The following is a 20,069-nucleotide window of genomic DNA, read 5'->3' on the forward strand; positions in this document are numbered from 1 at the left end:
CTGAATGAAGCTGATCAATGAATGAAGCCTTTATCTGTAAGGCACATCATAGTCTTCTTGTGCTTAGCAACATTAGACAGTGCTTTAGCAGTATGCTTGGGGGCCATTTTAAACAGCAAAATCACCAACAAAAAGCATAAAAATGAGAAAAAACTTGGCACTAAATAAACATGAAAAGGACATTTGTCTACAGTCCAAGAGCTGAGACAAGAAGGCAGAGCGTTGCCTTGTTCGACCTCAGCTGCCAATGTGTGCCTTGGAAAATTCAACTTTTTTGCAGCTTTGTGCAGGTCTGTGAAGACTGTGAAAGGGCTGTGAGTACTGATTCTGGGTTATAAATAAATTTTACTAAGTAGGTGAATTTGCAAACACAGAATCCGCGAATAGCTAGGATTGACTGTTTTTAAAAGTTTAACTCTTGGTTGTAGTGGAGAATGGCATTCAGGGGTCACGGATGGAAGCAGAGAACCAAGTTGAGAGGCTATTGCCATGGTCCAGGTGAGAGGTGTGCAGCACAGACTGACTAGTCTACAGGACTTGCTGATGAGTGTTGACAGGATTCCAGAGATGAGGAAAAAAGAAGACTCCTAGATGACTCCTGAATAGAGACAGACTGTGGTCCTTTAAATGACTGACAACACGATCATTCAAAATTATGTAAAAGCAACTATTGAGGAAAAAAAATTGGAGGCAATGGGAAATAATATTAATAAAGACTGTAGAATCCAGTGTAAAAAAGGCAGCCAGCAGGCTGATGTTTGAGAAAGGCAAATGATTCTGGAATATTCTTCGGAAATTGATAATTCTCCAGTTTGTTGTAGACTGCAGCCAACTGGGGGCTTCTTGTGAGGAGTGTAACAAGCAAATGCTCGCTGCAAAAATGTGGCAGATTACTCTTTGAACCTGGATTGAAAAACAGAAAAAAAAAGGGGGGGGGCAGATAAGATTACCAAACTTTGTGAGGAGTAAGCTCACAGCCCCATAGAAAAGTTCACAACCAGAGTCCTGTACTCATTGGAGGTTTGCCACTAGAATCTACCTCAGAAGTTAAGAATTAGTCACGAAGTCCAGGTTAACCACAAAAGAGTGGGAAGCAAATGTATCACTTACTGAACCCCTATGTGCCAGGCACTTTATGCACATTATCTCTGTTAATCCTCAAAAATAACCTTGAGACAGGTGTGGTTTTCTTCATTATATGGAAGAACAAACTAAAGCTCAGAGAGGTTTACTAACAAGCTCAAGGCACTGCAGATGGAAGTCAGGAGGAGCATCAGGTCGTAGCCCAGGGCTACCTACCTCCAACTTCACACTCATCGCCCCACAGCACAGAGAACCTTGGTCCAGCAGTGGAAAGACTCGGGGATGTTCTAGTGTTTGCGTTGTTGTGGATAATCCCCAGGTTGTGTGTAGTAAATGCAGTCATCTCTCAGCTGGAGGAGAATATAAACGCACTTCAAGAAGCCATACTCGGACAAGTTCCTATGCAGAATGGAGGCGGACAGTAATAAAAACTAGCATGGAGAAGATATTTTACAACATGGAAGACTGATGTAGCAAACAACTCAGTAGTAATGGAAAGGGACTCTTTCTCCAGAATATGAATCTGAAGCTTCAAGAGACAAAGTAGAAACATCCGCACCCCTGAGAACAATAAAGAAGAGCCTCAACCTGTCACCATTGTTCATTGCAACACTTTTCACAATAGCCAAAAGGTGAAAACAACCGAAATGTTCATCAACAGACGGATAATGGATAAACAAAATGTGGTAGATATACACAGCGGAATAGTACTCAGCCAAAAAGAGAAAAGAAGTCTCGATGCATGCCACAATGTGGATGAGCCTTGAAAACATCATGCTGAGTGAAGTAAGGCAGTTGCAAAAGGACAAATATTGTATGGTCTCAATTATATGAAGCAAATAAATGTATAAACACCAAAGATTACCCGTGGTTACCAGGGATAGGAGGGAGGGGGAAAGGGGAAGCTTTTGCCTAGATGGCACTGAGTTTATGTTAATGATGGTAGAATGATTTAGAAAAGGATAATGATAACGGTTGCACAACTTGTATGTAATCAATGTCACTGAATTGTACACGTAGAAATTGTTGAGATGGCAGATGTTCTGCTATACATATTTTCACAATAGCTAAAGGAAAAATGAACTTCAAGCAGCGGAAGATTAAAGGACAACTTTAACTGTCCTAAGAGTGGTTGCTGGTGAATCTCATCGGGTAGCAGGGAGGTGCAGACCTTGGTGGGGCTCACTATAGGCAAACAATAATATTTCTTCTCTATGCTCTCTCATAGTTCGCTCTACCTCTTAAGGTGCCCTCACACCCTTTTAAGCACCGAGGCCTGTTTCCAGAGTGAGACCTTCACTGGCCCTGTGAATGCACTGCATCAGTTAGAAGCTTCCAAATGTCCCCTCTGGCAAAACCTGCATTCAGCTATAAAAGGATAAAATAGTTCTCTCAGGCTCACATGACTGTTGATAACCTAAGATGTTAGCAAACTCATCTCCTTAGGGGTATTTATATTTTAACAGGGCCACTATTTATTCCAAGTAAATAATCTCAACTTTCCAGTTGGAGACTGATGGAAATTATATGTATGACTCCAAATTACATCTTCATGATAATACTTGCTATTGTTGTTGTTAGGTGCTGTGGAGTTGGTTCCAACTCATGGTGACCCCACGCACAACAGAAATGAAACACTGCCCAGTCTTTTCCCTTCCTCACAGTCGCTGCTACATTTGAGCCCATTGTTGTGACCACTGTGTCCTAATAATAATACCTAGGTAAGGCCATTCTTACTCCTGGGTTTTTAGCAAGGTAGATTATCATGTTAGTATACAATATTTTTTTTTTTCTGGTTGTTATGTGCCTTAGTTACCTAGTGCTTCTGTAACACAAATAACACAACCAGGTGGCTTTAAAGAACACATACTTATTTTCTCACAGTTCAGGAGGCTAGAAGTCCGAATTCAGGGTGTGGCTCTAAGGAGAGAGCCTTCCTTGTCTATTTCAGTTTCTAGTTGCTGGCAATTCTTGGTGTTCTTGAACTTGGAGATCCATCTGCCTCCATTGTCTGATAGTTTTTGTCTTCCCCATTTTGTGTGTTTGTGTCTCTTCTGTTTTTTTTTTTTTTTTTTTTGTAACTCAGAAGTGATTAGGTTTAGGATCCATCCTACACTGGTGTGGCCAAAACTGATTGATTGCATCACATTTGATTGCATTATGGAAGGAGATTACATTACACTACATTATAATTGATTTTTTTTTTTAAATGGGTCACATTAGATTACCTTACGGAAGATAATCTGCTCTTCCCGAGGCCAACTGATTTAACCATATGGAACTACTCCATGACAGCTACTAGACTAGTGTTTGGTGAAACAACTGGGAACCATAGCTTAGCCAAGTTAACAAAATTAACCATCATGTTATGTTTTTTAAATGTAAAGTATAATTTACATACAATAAAATGCACAAATGTTGACTGTAAAGTTTGTTAAATTTTTACCTATCTAGATAACTATGTAACCACCACCCTGATCCAGATAGAGGACATTTCCAACACCCTAGAAATATCTCTCATGTCTCTTCCTAGTGAATAGCCCCCAGAGTTAACCTCTATTCTGACTTTTATCACCATAGATCAGTTTTGCTTATTCTTAAGCTTCACATAAACAGAATCATACAATATGTACTTTTTGTTCTTGGTTTCCTTCATTTAACACAATGTAACTGAGGTGCAACCACGTTGTTGGGTATATGAGTTGCCTCTTCTTTTTTATTGATAAGCTGTGTTCTGTTGTATGAATATCCACAATTTCTTTACTCATTCTCCTGCTTATGGACTTTCGGTTGTTTTCAGTTTTGGGCTATTATGAATAAAGTTTCTATGGACATTCTTGTACATGTCTGTTTTTATAGGCACATGTTTTCATTTCTCTTGGGTACATACCTAGAAGTGCTGGGCCATATAGCAGGTGTATGTTTAACTTCGTTAGAAATTGACAAATAAGTTTCCAAAATGGCTGATCCACTGTATCACTCTAACTAGCACTGTTTGAGAGTTCCAGACCACATCCCTGACAATACTTACTATAGTACATGTTTTCATTTTATCCATTCTGGCAGATGTGTAATGGTATCTCGTTATAGCTTTAATTTGCATTTCCCTCTTGAATAATAATGAGTACCTTTTCAAATGCTTATTGGCAATTTGGATTTATTCCAGTATTTTGCTAATTTTTAAAGTTGAATTGTTCTATTGATTTATAGTTCTTTATGTATCTTGGTTACAAGAAAAATAGGGCAAAAATTTTATCCCAGACTATAGCTTACTTTTTCACTTTCTTAATGTTGTCTTTTGATGAGCAGAAGTTTTTCATTCTGATGCAGTCAAATTTATCAAGTTTTGTTCTTTTATGGTTAGTGTTTTTTGTTGTGGAGATCTGTGTATTTATCAATTTTTTTGTCCAGTGGTTCTATCAATTGCTGAAAGAGAAATGTTAAAATCCTCATTTTTGATTGTGGAATTGTGTATTTCTTTTTGTTCTGTCAATTTTTGCTTCATGTATATTGAACCTCTGTTATAAAGTACACATTTATTATGTATTCCTGATGAACTGACCTTTGTGTCAATATGAAATTGTCCCTCTGTAATTCTGGTAAAATTCTTTGCTTTGAAGTCTATTTTATCTGATATTAATATTGACACTACAGTCTTATTTTATGCTTACTGTTTGTGTAGAGTATCTTCTCCTATCCATTTACTTTCAACCTATCTATATCTTTATATTTAAATTGCTTTTCTTGTAGATGGCATATAGTTAACTCTTCCTTTTTTATTCATTCTGACAATTCAGTGACTTTTAACTGAAGTTTTTGCTTATTTAACATGTAATTTAATTTTTAACATGGTTGGATTTACGTATATTATTATTTGTTTGTCACCTTTAATTTTTGTTCCTCTAGTCCTTTTTACCTTACTTCTTTTGAATTATTTGAATTTAGAACTCCATTTTGGTTTATTGACTAGCTTTTTCAGCATACCTCTCTGTATTTTAAGGTGGTTTTTCTAGGAATTATAATATACATCCTTAAGTTTTAACCATCTATTTAGAATTAATATTGTTCCATTTCACATAAATTGTATGGATCATGTGATAATATAGGTCCATTAATACCCTCTCCTTAGCCTTTATAATGGCTGTATGTATTTCATCTACTTGCTTTACAAACCTCATAATGCAATGTTATACTTTTTTGTTATAAACGGTCATACATATTTTAGAGAAATGGAGAGAAAAAATTAATTATTTATTTATATACACATTTTAACCATTTCCAGTATTTTTCATGTGTTCCTGAAAGTCCAAGTTCCTATCTGGTATCATTTATTTTCCCTTTAGCCTAAAGATCTTTCTTCAGCTTTTTTTGTAATGCAGGTCTGCTGGTGACAAATTTTCTTTATTTCTGGAAATGACTTTGTTTCACCTTCATTCTTAAAGGATAGTTTCACTGGATACAGACTTTTAAGTTTATAATGTTTTTTCTGTCAACACTTGAGATATTGCCCATTGTCATTCCATTGTCTTTGGTTTCTTTTTTTTCCCCCCAGATGAGAAGTTAGTGGTAATTTGTATTGTTGTGTCCTATACTGAATCTAACACTTCTCCACCTCTGGTTACTTTCAAGCTTTTTTCTTAATGTTTTGTTTTCAGCAGTTTGACTATGATATGCCTAGGCATAGCATTCTTTGTAATTATCCTGCTTGGGATTCACTGAGCTTCTTGAATTTGTACATTTATGTTTTAAACCAAATTTGGAAAAATTTTAGCTGATATTTCTTCAAATGTTTTTTCTGACCCATTCTCTCTCCTTCTGTGGCTTCAACTACATGTATGTTAGACCTTTGGATATGATTTTACAGGTCCCTGAGGCTCTTCTGATTTTTCATTTTTTCCCAACTATGTTGTGTAGGTCAGATGTTGTCTACTGGTCTATCTACAAGTTCATTGTTTTTTCTTCTGTCATTTCAAATCTGCTGTTAAGAATATACAGTGAGTGTTTTATTTCAGTTTTTTAAATTTGATTCTAGAATTTTCATTTAGTTATTTTGTATAGTTTTTATTTCTCTACTGAGATTTCCTATCTTTTCATTCATAATGAGCTTATTTTCCTTTGCTGCCTCGAACACAGTGATTGCATCTGTTTTTAAATCCCTGTCTGCTAATTATAACATATGGGTCATCTTGGCGTTGGTCTCTGCAGATCATCTTTTCTCTTGAGTATGGGTCACAATTTCCTGTTTCTCTATATACAAGGTAATCTTGAACTGTATCCTAGAAATTGCAAATTATACAGTATAGATTCAGGGTTCTGTTATCTTCCTCTAAAGAGTATTGATTTAGGAAAAAAATAAGCAGGGATTTAACTAGGTTGAACTTAAACCTCAAACGCTGCTTCCCCTGAGGTGGATGGAAGCTGCAACCTCAGTTCAGTATTTTCACCCTTAGCTGCTTAAAGTCTGCCCAGTACATGCGGTCCAGAGGCCAGCCAGAAAGCTAGATATTATACACAGAATTTGTGGTTCCCTTTGTCTGGCTCTTTCTTGCCAACCCCCTTCTCAGTTTTCAGCTACTGTAGTTGCACTGAATTCTGTCCTGTTTCTTCAAGCCAGAGCCTTGGTAGTGTAGTGGTTAAGAGCTTGGCTGCTAACCTAGAGATCAATAGTTTAAATCCACCAGCCACTCCTTGGAAACCCTATGGCAACAGGTTTTCTTCAAGCCAGTAAAAAAGAGGTTTATTATTTGAGCTTTCTCCATAACACATGGCACAAACTGGGGTCTTCCTCCATTTTTCCCGGGTATCAACTCTCTTCTCCCAGGTATCAACTGCCCTCTGGAATCTGCCTATTTTTCTTCTCTCTCCAGTACCTTAATATAGTTGTTTTATAAACTGAGACCAGAGATTATAGCTGTTATCTTTAGGAGAATTAGTTTGATAGGAACTACTCTGTCATTGGGAACCCCGGCAGCAAAGTGGTTTAAGAGCTACGGCCACTAATCAAAAGGTTGGCAGTTTGAATCTACCAGGCGCTCCTTGGAAATCCTATGGGGTAGTTTTACTCTGTCCTATAGGGTCGCTATGAGCTGGAATCGACTCGACAGCAATGGGTTGGGTTTGGTTTTTGGTACTGTCATTACCAAGCTATAATGTCTTAAATGCAAAATTGTGAATCAAACAGATGGTTTGTATAGATGTATTCATTTTCTTTTCACTCTTTACTTTTAATAGGATGAGTGTTTCTTGGTGTTCACAAATAATGTGGCTACAGTTTCCTTCTGTAGAAGATCTAATTGGTTCCTACATACAAACACAGTGATCCAAGATCAACCAAAGAAGTCCACTAGCATTTCCCACATCACATTCATGAATGATGTTGTTGTGTGCCATTGAGTCGGTTCCGACTCATAGGGACCCTATAGGACAGAGCAGAACTGCCCCCTAGGGTTTCTAAGGAGCAGCGAGTGGATTCGAACTACCCACCTTTTGTTTAGCAACTGTAGCTCTTAACCACTACACCACCAGTGCTCCTTCATGCATGATAGTATTTATATTTCTGCGCTGCCCTCTAAAGGCTGATTGTCTGAAGTACAAATCCAAGCACTATTACAGAAATACAAAGCACTCTTCCAGAGGTAAGGTAATTTCTCAGACCATTCAATTGATGAGTAACAAATTATAGTAGACGTAAGTCTTCCTGAAAACAAAACATCTTACTGTGAACTACTTATCTTTTCTACTTTTATTAACAATAACCACCAGAGAAACAAACAGAGCTGACTATCTGTAAAAAGCTCTTGAGATGTTAAAAGATCTATGGCATAGTTATTGTATGCAGACATAATTTTGTGTATTAGCTAAGACAGCCTAATGCATCTGAAGGAGAAAGTACTGAGGACAGTAAGTTCAACATCTTGAAGGACCATCAGGGGAAACCGGGGAATGATTTGCTCTGTGTAGTATCAGAGGGCAGAACTTGTGTAAAACATGTGAAAGTTGCCAGAAGGCATATTTTAGCTCTTGTGAGCTAAAACAAAGAACGGACTAGAGTCTAGTTCATCATTAGACTCATCACTAAAAAACCCGTTGCCATCAAGTAGATTCTGACTCATAGATTCTTACTCATAGCGACCCTATAGGACAGAGGGGGTGTAGAACTGCCCCATAGGGTTTCCAAGGAGCAGCTGGTGGATTTGAACTGCCAATCTTTTGGTTAACAGCCATAGCTCTTAACCACTGCGCCACTAGGGCTCCAGACTCATCACTAGACAACTTTATTACTGTGCCCAACAGGCCAATAGAAGCTTGTAGATAACATCACCTAAACAGGGTCAGATAATGACATTTGGATGTCCTGAGCATAAAAAAATATATACTGTGGTGCTTCCAATTTAATAAAAGTAGTATTTTATTAAAAAATATCATGTACGCAAATAGCTTCACTGTCGATTTTCTTGACTGAGACATTCTGAATAAGCAAACAAAACTTCTCTCTCTCTTGCTTTGCTATCGCTCTAAGCAAGTGTGTGGTTACCAGTAATCAAGTCTGGTTTTTAAATATCTCTAAAATCAATCACAGTTATTTTCAAACCCCAACTGCTACCAAATTTAGGACCCTCTACCTTGAGTACCTTTTGGAACAAGGGAGAAATTTAATATATTCATATGAGACAGACGAAAAAAGAGAGAGGGAGGGAGGAAAAGAGAGAGAAGGAAAGGGGGGCGGTAAGAGAACAATAGAACACCTATTAGATGCGTTCTTGGAGCGGCATCCTTGGAGTAACATCTCCATCTTGTGGCTGTTTTAGATATTGCTGATAATCCTTGTTTCTTTCAGCACTTCTAAATGTTCTCTAATAAATTTGAGGATTTGTTCCAAGGTTCAAAAAATAAAAAGAGCGTAGATATTTATACACTCTATTTTTAAAACAACTGTATTCAGGTATGATTTTCATTCAATAAAATGTACTTTTTAAAAGTGTATCGGTTCAGTGGGCTTTGACAAAACACAACCATCAGCACAATCAACGTAGAACATTTCCATCTCCCCCTACAAGTACCTTCGCATCTATTTTCAGTTGATTCCACATCCAACCCTTGCCCCTGGCAAACACTAATCTTTCTTCTGTCACTATATATTAGTTTTGCCATTGCTAGTATTTCGTACAAATGGAATCATACAGTATGCATTGTGTCCCTATCAGTATTGCTTCTTTCATTCTACATAACATGTTTGAGATCCATTCCTGTTGTTGCATCTATCAGTATTATGAATAAGATTACTATGAACATCTATGTACAACAAGTGTGTATAAATATTCTAATTTCTCTTGGTAAATACCTGGAAGTGGATTGCTGGGTCTTTAATTTTATAACACGTAGCCAAACCATTATCTAAAATTATTGTACCATTTTATGTTGCCACAGCAATAAATGAGAGTTCCAGCTGATACATATCCTTGCCAATATTTGGTGTTGATATTTTTAGTTTTAGCGGTTTTAGTGTGTGTGTGTGGTGGTAATGTATGATGATTTGAATTTACGTTTCCCTGATAACTAATAATGCTGAGTATCTTTTCATGTGCTTATTGGCCATTTGTGAAGTGCTGGTGGTGCAGTGGTTGAGAGCTCTGCTGCTAACCAAAAGGCTGGAAGTTCGAATCCACCCCCTGCTCCTTGGAAACCCTTTGCGGCAGTTCTGCTCTGTCCTATAGGGGTGCTATGAGTCAGAATCGACTCGACAGCAATGGGTTTGGTTTTGGGTTTATTGGCCATTTGTATATATCCTTTTGTTAAATGTTTGTTCAATATGTTTGCTCCTCTTCTTTATAAAATCGGGTCATTTGTTCGCTAGGTACTGAGTTACAAGACTTCTTTATATAGGCTCTATAGAAGTCTTTTGCCAGATATACGTATTGTTAGTGATTTGCCTTTTTATATTCTTAACAGTGTCATTTGAAGAGCAAAAAGTTTTTTTTTAATTTTGATGAAGTCCAATTAATTAATTTTTTCTTTTTATTGTTATAACTTTCTGTTACCTGTCTAAAACCTTTGCCTGTACTGAGATCATAAATTTTTTTTCTGTTTTTTTGAGAGGTTTTATAGTTTTAGCTTTTATAGTTAGGTCTATGATCCTTTTCATGTGAATCTTTGTGTATGATATCAAGGAAGTACTGAGGTTTATTTTTTTCCATACGGATATCTAATTATACCAGCACCGTTTGTTAAAAAGAGCACCCTTTCCACATTGATCTTGGTACCATTCTTGAAAATCAATTTTTTCTACTGTTAAACACAAATACAGTAAAATTTAATATTTTTATACATTATCATTTTAATATCATATTTTTGTTGATATATGTATTTGTTTAGCTATTTATCTAGATAACTTTCTATCTGCATACATGTGTAGAGAGAGAATTAGAGTGAGGTTCAGCTAATAATGAAGGTTTTTAGAGACAAAGCTAGTGGGTGATTTTTAACATTTTTCTTTGTACTTGTCTGTATTATCAGAATTTTTATAATTAGCATATATTATTTTTACTAATCCAAAAATTGTATTTCAAAAATAGAGTCATGAATGTTTAGGAAAAGGTGCACTTGACAACCTGGGAAACTAAAGATGATAGTAAGCCACATGTCCAAAAGCGGATGGAATTTGCTCTACCATACACAACATGGTCAGATTATGACACTCGTTTGGTTTACACATATTCTAGTCCCTGGGTAAGGAGCCCTGGTGGCACAGCGGTTAAGTGCTTGTCTGTTAACCAAAAAATCAGCAGTTCAAACCCACCAGCAACTTCCTGGAAGAAAAGACCTGGTGATCTGTTCCCATAAAGATTACAGCCTCGGAAACCCTATGAAGCAGTTTTGCTCTATCCTATAGGGTCACTATGAGTCGGAATCTACTCAATGGCACACAACAACGACAACAGTCCCTGGGTAGTACAAACAGTTAAGCACTTGACTACTAACCTAAAGTTTGGAGGTTCGAACCCACTCAGAGATGTCTGGGAAGAAAGACCTGGCGATCTGCTTCTGAAAGGTCACAGCCTTGAGAATCCTGTGGAGCACAGTTGTACTCTGGAACGCATGGTGTCGCCATGAGTTGGAGTTGGCTGCAACTGGTAACCGTCTAAAGCAGTACCACATAACTTGGTGAGCTAAGTAGAAAGCGCTGACCTTCCTTCCGTCTGTCCCTACCTGAGAGCTTAAAACACTTCATTAACCAAAAAACTGCACAACCACAAACCAAATCACTATGCAGAATCCACTTTCTGAGGTAGCCAAATTGGTGGACCTTCTTCCCTACTCTCCAGTTAGCAACTCTTCTTTCACATACATTAAGAGTCCAGGACAATAACAGTATCATCCCTAAATTATTAGTAATGATTTTTAATATTACCAAACATAATTTATGTATGTGCATGTGTGTGTGTATAAAATAGCAACTTGTTTATTGAATCAGGATAAATATAAGACGTGTACATTGCTTAGGCTGATACGTCTTTTAAATATATTTGGTTCATATTGTTGTTCGTTACCATTGAGTCAGTTCTGACTCATGGCGACCTTATGTGTAATGGAACAAAATGTTGGCTGTTCCCGCGCCATCTTCATGATGGTTGGTACATTTGTGTCCATTGTTTTTGCTGTTATGTCAATCCATCTTTGTGTCGATTCATATTTGATTTATAGGTTCTTTTTTTCTTGTAATTTTTTTTTGAAATCTGGGTCATTTGTCCTATAGAGTTTCTCATAATGTGCATTTTGCTCAATGCACACCGGTGTTATTGTTTAACGTGTTGTTCTGTCCCTGTATTTCAAGTAAATTGACAATCAGATCTAGGGATTTGATGAGAGATTAGGTTCAACTATTTACCTTATTACTATTATTTTGACAATGTTGTGCACTTTCATCAGAGGCACCTGTTGTATCCTCTTTTTTGTGATGTTACCAGTCATCACAAAGGTTGCCTAGATCAGTTGCCAAATCTGGCCTTATGCCTTTTCTTGTAAATAAAATTTTATTGGCACACAGCCACACCCACTAGTTTACTTATTTCCTGTGGCTACTTTTGAGTACACTGGCAGAGCTACAGTGGCAGAGACCATATGGCCTGTGACCCTAAAATATTTACTTTCTGGCCCTTTACTTGAAATGATCCTTAGTCTAGATCCATTAATTTATTATCAAATGCTAGTAATTTATTATATTATTTTTTATTGTTTATTAGCTGGAATGATTTTATAAAAGAAGCTTCTCATTATGATTTGGTCAGTTAGTATAGGAAAATCAGGATAAATGTCTGCCAGTTTTCAAAATAATCACATGGTTCCTCAGTATCTTCCAAGCTGACTATTACTTAGGCATCATTCTAATAAGTATCTGTCAGTTTGTTGGACTGTGGTGGCTTTTGTGCTGCTGTGATGGTAGAAGCTATGCCACCAGTATTCATATACCAGCAGGGTCACCCATGGCAGACAGGTTTCAGCTAAGCTTCCAGACTAAGACTAGGAAGAAGGACCTGGTGGTCTACTTCTTAAAAGAATTAGCCAGTGAAAACCTTATGAAAAGCAGCGGAACATTGTCTGATACAGTGCCGGAAGATGAGCCCCTCAGGTTGGAAGTCACTCAGAAAAGGACTGGGGAAGAACTGCCTCCTCAAAGTAGAGTCAGCCTTAATGACATGGATGGAGTGAAGCTTTCAGGACCTTCACTTGATGTGGCACGGCTCAAAATGAGAAGAAACAGCTGCAAACATCCATGAATAATCAGAACCTGGAATGTACGAAGTATGAATTTAGGAAAATTGGAAGCCGTCAAAAATGAAATGGAATGTATAAACATTGATATCCTAGGCATTAGTTAGCTGAAATGCACTGGTATTGGCCATTTTGAATCAGACAATCATATGGTCTACTATGCCGGGAACGATAACTTAAAGAGGAATGGCATTGCATTCATCGTCAAAAAGAACATTTCAAGATCTATCCTGAAGTACAACACTGTCAGTGATAGGATAATATCCATATGCCTACAAGGAAGACCAGTTAATAGGACTATTACTCAGATTTACCCACCAACCACTAAGGCCAAGAAATTGAAGATTTTTACCAACTTCTGCAGTCAGAAATTGATTGAACATGCAATCAGGATGCACTGATAATTACTGGTGATTAGAATGTGAAAGTTGGACACAAAGAAGAAGGATTAGTAGTTGGAAAATATGGCCTTAGTGATAGAAATGACGCCAGAGATCGCATGATAGAGTTTTGCAAGATTGATGACTTCTTCACTGCAAATACCTTTTCCCACCAACATAAACGGCGACTATACCCATTGTCTTAGTCATCTCTTGCTGTTACAACAGAACTACCACAAGTGGATGGCTTTAACAGAGAGAAATTTATTTCTTCACAGTAAGGTAGGCTGAAAGTCCAAATTCAGGGTGTCAGCTCCAGGGGAAGTCTTTATCCCTCTGTTGGCCATCAATGTTCCCCTGGACTAGGAGCTTCTCTGCGCAGGGACCCCTGTCCAAAGGATGTGCTCTGCTCCCGGCACTGCTTTCTTGATCGTATGAGCTCCCCAACTCGCTGCTTGCTTCCCTTTCCTTTTATCTCTTGAGAGATAAATGGTGGTGTAGGTCACACCCCAGGGAAACTCCCTTTACATTGGATGTGACCTGGGTAAAGGTGGTGTTACAATCCCACCCTAATCCTCTTTAACATAAAATTACAATCACAAAATGGAGGCCAGCCACACAATTCTGGGAATCATGGCCCAGCCAAATTGATACACACATTTTTTGGGGACATAATTCAAACCACGACACCCATGGACCTCACCAGATGGAATACACAGGAATCAAATTGACTACATCTGTGGAAAGAGGCAATGAAAAAGATCAATATCATCAGTCAGAACAAGGCCAGGGGAATGACTGCAGAATAGACCATCAATTGCTCATATGCAAGTTCAAGTTGAAACTGAAGAAAATTGGAACAAGTCCACCAGAGCCAAAGTACAAACTTGAGTATATCCCACCTGAATTTAGAGACCATCTCAAGAATAGATTCGACTCATTGAACACAAATGACCGAAGACCAGACGAGTTGTGGAATGACATCAAGGACATCATACATGAAGAAAGCAAGAGGTCATTAAAAAGACAGGAAAGAAAGAAAAGACCTAAATGGATGTCAGAAGAGACTCTGGAACTTGCTCTTGAACGCTGAGTAGCTAAAGCAAAAGGAAGAAAATGAAATAAAAGAGCTGAACAGAAGATTTCGAAGGGTGGCTCAAGAAGACAAAGTAAAGTGCTATGATGACATGTGCAAAGAGTTGGAGATAGAAAATCGAAAGGGAAGAACACTCAGCATTTCTCAAGCCGAAAGAACTGCAGAGAAAATTCAAGCCTCGAGCTGCAATACTGAAGGATTCTATGGGGAAAAAAATAAATGACCAGGAAGCATCAAAAGAAGATGGAAGGAATACAGAGTCATTATACCAAAAAGAATTGGTCAACATTCAACCATTTCTGGAGGTAACATATTATCAGGAACCAGTGGTACTGAAGGAAGAAGTCCAAGCTGCACTAAAGGCATTGGCGACAAACAAGCCTCCGAGAATTGACGGAATATCGATTGAGATGTTTCAACAAATGGATGCAGTGCTGGAAGTGCTCACTCGTCTACGCCAAGAAATTTGGAAGACTGTTAGTTACCTGGTCAACCCACAGGAAGAGATCCATATTTATGCCTATTCCCCCAAAAAATGATCCAATTGAATGCAGAAATTATCAAACAATATCAATAATATCACATGTAAGCAAAATTTTGCTGAATCAAAAGTGGCTGCAGTGGTATATTGACAGGTAACTGCTAAAAATTCAAGCTGGATTCAAAAGAGGACGTGGAATCAGGGATACAATTGCTGATGTCAGATGGATCCTGGCTGAAAGCAGAGAATACCAGAAAGATGTTTACCTGTGTTTTATTGACTATGCTAAGGTGTTCAACTGTGTGGATAACAAAAAATTATAGGTAACATTGCAGAGAATGGGAATTCCGGAACACTTAATTTTGTTCATGAGGAATCTGTACATGGATCAAGAGGCAGTTGTTCGAACAGAACAAGAGGATACTGCATGGTTTAAAGTCAGGGTTACATCCTCTCACTATACCTATTCAATCTGTACGCTGAGTAAATAATCTGAGAAGCTGGACTAGATGAAGAAGAACGGGGCATCAGGATTGGAGGAAGACTCATTAACAACCTGTGTTATACAGATGACACAAACTTCCTTGCTGAAAGTGAAGAGGACTTGAAGCACTTACTGATGAAGATCAAAGACCACAGCCTTCAGTATGGATTACCCCTCAATGAAAAGAAAACAAAAATCCTCACAACTGGACCAGTAAACAACATCATGATAAACAGAGGAAAGATTGAGGTTGTCGAGACTTTCATTTTACTTGGATCCACAATGAACACCCATGGAAACAGCAGTTAAGAAATCAAAACACACATTGCATTGGTCAAATCTGCTGCAAGAGACCTCTTTAAAGTGTTGAAAAGCAAAGATGTCACCTTGAGGACTAAGGTGTGCCTGACCCAAGCCACGGTGTTTTCAATTGCCTCACATGCATGCGAAAGCTGGACAATGAATAAGGAAGACCAAAGACGAATTGAGGCCTTTAAACTGCAGTGTTGGTGAAGATTATTGAATATTCCATGGACTGCCAAAAGAATGAACACATCTGTCTTGGAAGAAGTACAACCAGAATGCTCCTTGATCGCAATGGCTAGACTACATCTCACTTACTTTGGACATGTTATCACGAGGGATTAACCCCTGGAGAAAGACATCATGCTTGGTAAAGTGGAGGGTCAGTGAAGAAGAGGAAGACCCTCAATGAGATGGACTGACACTGTGGCTGCAACAATGGGCTCCAGCATTGCAACGATTGTGAGGATGGCGTAGGACTGGTCAGGGTTTTGTTCTGTTGTGCATAGGGTCGCTGTAAGTCGGAATCAACTCAGCAGCAATGGATTTGGGTTTATACCACATTATGATGGCTAAGTTTGTGTGACAACTTGGCTGGGCCATGATTCTCAGTGGTTTGGCAATCATGATGCAGTTTGGCAGTCATAAGATGCTGTGATTGCTTCCATGATGAGATTTGATATAATGTGATCACCTCCATGATGGGATCTGCTGTAAGTAGCCAATCAGTTGAAAGGGAGTTTCCTTGGCCGTGTGGCCTGCACTGAACATAAGTGGACATTCTGGCAAGGCTCATGGGCTTTTGCTAGCTATGGATCCTGCAGCTGGCTCCTGTTTGTCTGACCTCTGGTTCTTGGGACTTGAGCTAGCAGCTTACCTGTGGTCTTGCCTGCCAATCTTGGGATTCGTCAATCTTCATAGCCTGTGAGCAAGAGCCCTACTCTCTGACCTGCCAATCTTGGGTTTGTCAGCCCCTGTGGCTACGTGAATCAGGAGAAGCCTCTATCCAGACCCACGGAGTTGGGACGTTCCAGCCTCTACAATTGCATAAGCCATTTCCTTGATATAGATCTCTCTCTATATACATTTTATACACTGGTTTTGCTTCTCTAGAGAACCCAGCCTAAGACACACATAGTCAAATTATTGTCTTTTAAAATTATTTGGAGTAGTTCCTCTGTGTTTCATTTACTTTCAAATTTTAGGAATTACTTGTGAAAAAGAAATATATTTTTTGGTATAAAATATTTACATGGTTCCAAAGTCAAAGCTACCAAATGAGGTATATTAAAAAGTTTAGTTTGTATTCCTGCCCCCTTCAGTTTTATTAGATAAGCTGTAGCAGATGGTAGGTATTTTTCTCCATCTTGCTTTTTTTCACTTAACAATATGTCCTGCAGATCATCAGTGCTAGTTATTCCTTATTACAACTTCAGAGTATTCCGCTGTGTGGATGAGGGCTATAAGTTTTGAGGCACCAGTTCCTGGGGAGATTGCTCTAAGGGTAGGAAGCCCCTAAAGACCCAGGATATGGCATAGTGTTATTTAGTGTTTGCTTTCCCTTATGAAATATTTTATTGCTCTAAAAAAAAAAAAAAAAAGCAGAACTTAAAAATAGTTTTAAAGTTTAAACTAGTAAAAACTGTCAATGGTAAAATTTAAATTCTAGGTTAGCAATGGTCTATACCTTTAAATTTTTTTCCTAAGCATATACACAAATACAGTGAGCTCTGGTGGCACAATGGGTGAGCATTCAGCTAACTGAAAGGTTGGCAGTTCAAACTCACCCAGCAGCTCCACAGCAGAAGGACCTGGTGATCTGCTTTGTAAAGATTACAGCCTACGAAACTCTATGGGGCAGTTCTACTTTGTCACACTGAGTCGCTATGAGTCGGAATTGGCTCGATGGCACCTAACAACAACATACACACACATATGTATAAGTTTACATCATCTGATACAATATTTACTGTTTTGTAACCAAAATAGAGCTCCCTGAATTATCTTAATATCTAGCTATATATGTTTTCAATATCCATTTTGAAACTCTATTAAAGGAAGATGTAGTGATGTAGTTTTGAACTCTCTTTCAAATAAGTAAAGAGATCTTGCTTGGGAGCAAAATAAACGTAAAAAAACATATACCCTACTTGTACTTAAAGTTTAAAAGTTCCTACTTTAAGGAACAAAAAGACTAAAAATCTGGGTAAAATATTGATTAACCTGGTTATTTCAATGTCCCAGAGTCTATGTTATTTAAGCTAGGTGTTTACAAAATTCTGTCCCTATAGAAGGACTTTCAACTTTTCCGTTTCAGGCAAAGACTCAAGAATCTAAATGGAACATTAATTCAGCTTATCTCAAGTGACAATATTAATATTTCACTTTGATATTTTTTAAATTGAGGAGATTGAAGATCATTAAAAATTTCTACTAAATGTACTTGCAATTTATATTCATCATCACTTACGTGAGAAAAAGAATTTTTTAAAAATTTGATTTAGTGATCTAAAACAGACTATTTTTTCCATTTTATTATGAAATATTTCAAACACAAATAAAAACTGAAAGAGCTGTTCGGTAAACACCCATATATACACCACTAAGAGTCCATAATTAACATTTTCCTGTATTTGTTTCACCACATATTTATCCATTCCTCTATCCAACCGTGGATTCATCTTTTTATTTCAAAGTAAGTTGCAGATAACGGTACACTTCACTATAAATACTTCAATAGTTAGATCAGTAACTAAAGCATCCTTAATATTTGTTTACAGTGTTTTATTTCTGTGATAAATTTTACATAAAGTGGAATACACAGATAATTTTTTAAATTTTATTTATTTTGTTGAGAATATACACAGCAAAACATACACCAATAGCTTCTCCCTGTACAATTTAGTGACACTGATTACGTTTTTCGAGTTTTGCTACCACTCTGACCTCCTCTTTTGAGTTGCACCCCCCATTAACATAAACTCACTGTCCCCTAAGGTTCCTATGTAATCTTTTGAGTTTTAGTTGTCAATTTGAACCCATATCCACTTGTTGCTGTGAAGTCGATCCCAACTCATAGCAACACTGTAGGACAGAGGAGAATTGCCCCATAGGTTTTCCAACGCTGTAATCTTCACAGACTGCCACATCTTTCTCCTTCAGAGCAGCTAGTGGGTTCAAACGATTGACCTTTCAGTTAGCAGCCGAGTGCTTAACCACTGTGCCACCAGGGCTCCTTATAGTTCTTAAAAGAGCATAATGTTCAAGGCAGACCTTTGTTATTAGTTAAGCTAAACTATTGTTTGGTTTTAAGAAGACTTCAGGGAACATTTTTGATTTAAGTTTTAAAGATTGTATCAGAGCAATAATTTCAGGGGTTCATCCACTCTCCATGGCTCCAGAAAGTCTGGAGTCCATGAGAACCTGAAATTCTGTTCTGTATTTTCCCCTTTTAATCATGCTCCTTCTATAGAATCTTTGATCAAAATGTTCAGTAGTGGTAGCCAGGTGCCACCCTGCTCTTCTCGTCTTATGGCAAGGGAAGCAGCTGTTCATGGAGGCAATTAGCCACACATTCCTCCTCCTATTCCTGACTCTCCTTCTTCCTATGTTGTTCCAGGTGAATAGAAACCAATTGTTGTGCCTTGGATGGCCTCTTGCAAGCTTTTAAGACCCCAGGCACTATGCAATGAACTAGGAGGTAGAGCAGAAGCACTCAACACGTTACTAGGCTAATTAATGGGGCTGTCCCATCAAACCATGACGTTAACCCTCCAAATCAGCGAACCAAATTCCGTAAGGTGTTTGGTTGTACATAAACAGCCTCAGCAGCTACTCTTTTTTTTTTTTTGTCGTTGTTGTAAATATGCCTATCACATGACTTTTGCCAATTCAACTTTTACAGTTGTACAACTTATTGACGGTAATTACATTAATCGGCTGTGCAAACTTACCTTTAATAGATGCGATTTTTCCATTACCGTAAACCGAAACTCAGTACTCCTTAAGCAAGTTTCCCTCCTTTTTCTCCTCCCTGCTGCCCCTGGTAAACACTAATAAACTCTGGTCTCTATACATTTCCTTTTCTTGTCTTTCTATATAAGTGAGGTCATACAATATTTGTCCTTTTGTGATTATTTCACTCAGTATAATGTCTTCAAGCTCCATCCATATTGTAGCATGCATCAAGACTTCGTTTCTCCTGTTGGCTGAGTAGTATTCTATTGAATGTATGTACCACATTTTGTTTATCCATTCATCCGTTCATGGGCATTTAGGTTGTTTCCACCTTTTCGCTACTGTGAATAGTACAATGAGCATTGGTGTACAAGTCTCTGAGTCTCTGCTTTCAAGTCTTTTGGAAATATACCTAGGTGTGGAATTGCTGGGTCATATGGTAGTGCTGTTTTTAGTTTTTTGAGGAAGCACCACATTATTTTCACAATGGCTGTACCATTTTGCATTCCCATCAGT

Source organism: Trichechus manatus, unplaced genomic scaffold (assembly GCF_000243295.1).
Source record: "Trichechus manatus latirostris isolate Lorelei unplaced genomic scaffold, TriManLat1.0 scaffold00114, whole genome shotgun sequence".
Lineage (NCBI taxonomy): Eukaryota > Metazoa > Chordata > Mammalia > Sirenia > Trichechidae > Trichechus > Trichechus manatus.